We start from the raw sequence: 579 nt of genomic DNA on the forward strand, positions 1-579 counted from the left end.
GAGAGACAAAGCAGGCTGCTCCCTAACGCAGAGGGGCACAATTCACTTCATGTTGTTCTAGGCTGGATGGTACAGATTGACACCGATCATTGAACACCTCCCTTGGGGTCTCCTAGCCTGCAGGCAAGACCAGGACATGCCTTGGAATTTAAAGTGGTAGCTTTTAACTCAGTTTACAATGCATCACATTAACAACTGTTTTAAGGAGTACACAGAGTTCTGTTTTGCTTAGAACTTCAGCACAAGGCAGCTCTCATGATTTTTTCTAAAATTTCCTCCAATAAAACTGGGCTGTAATTGTTTTGTGAACTACATTATTATAGTGAGACAGCTTCCAGTGGGATGGCCAGTAGGGCTGGTGGGCCTAAGAGCCACCATGATACCCCACCTGTCAGCCACATTAGTATGTATTATTAATCATGTTTAGTATGGTAGTACCCAGGGCCGGCTCAAACTTTTTTGCTGCCCCAAGCAGCAAAAAAAAGCGCCGCCCCCCCCCCGAGTGCCGCGCCACGCCACCCCTCCGAGTGCCGCGCCCCGCGCCGCCCCCCCGCCGAGCGCCGCGCCGCCGGAGCCCGC

Source organism: Terrapene carolina, unplaced genomic scaffold, assembly GCF_002925995.2.
Source record: "Terrapene carolina triunguis isolate 2854851 unplaced genomic scaffold, T_m_triunguis-2.0 Scaffold192, whole genome shotgun sequence".
NCBI lineage: Eukaryota > Metazoa > Chordata > Testudines > Emydidae > Terrapene > Terrapene triunguis.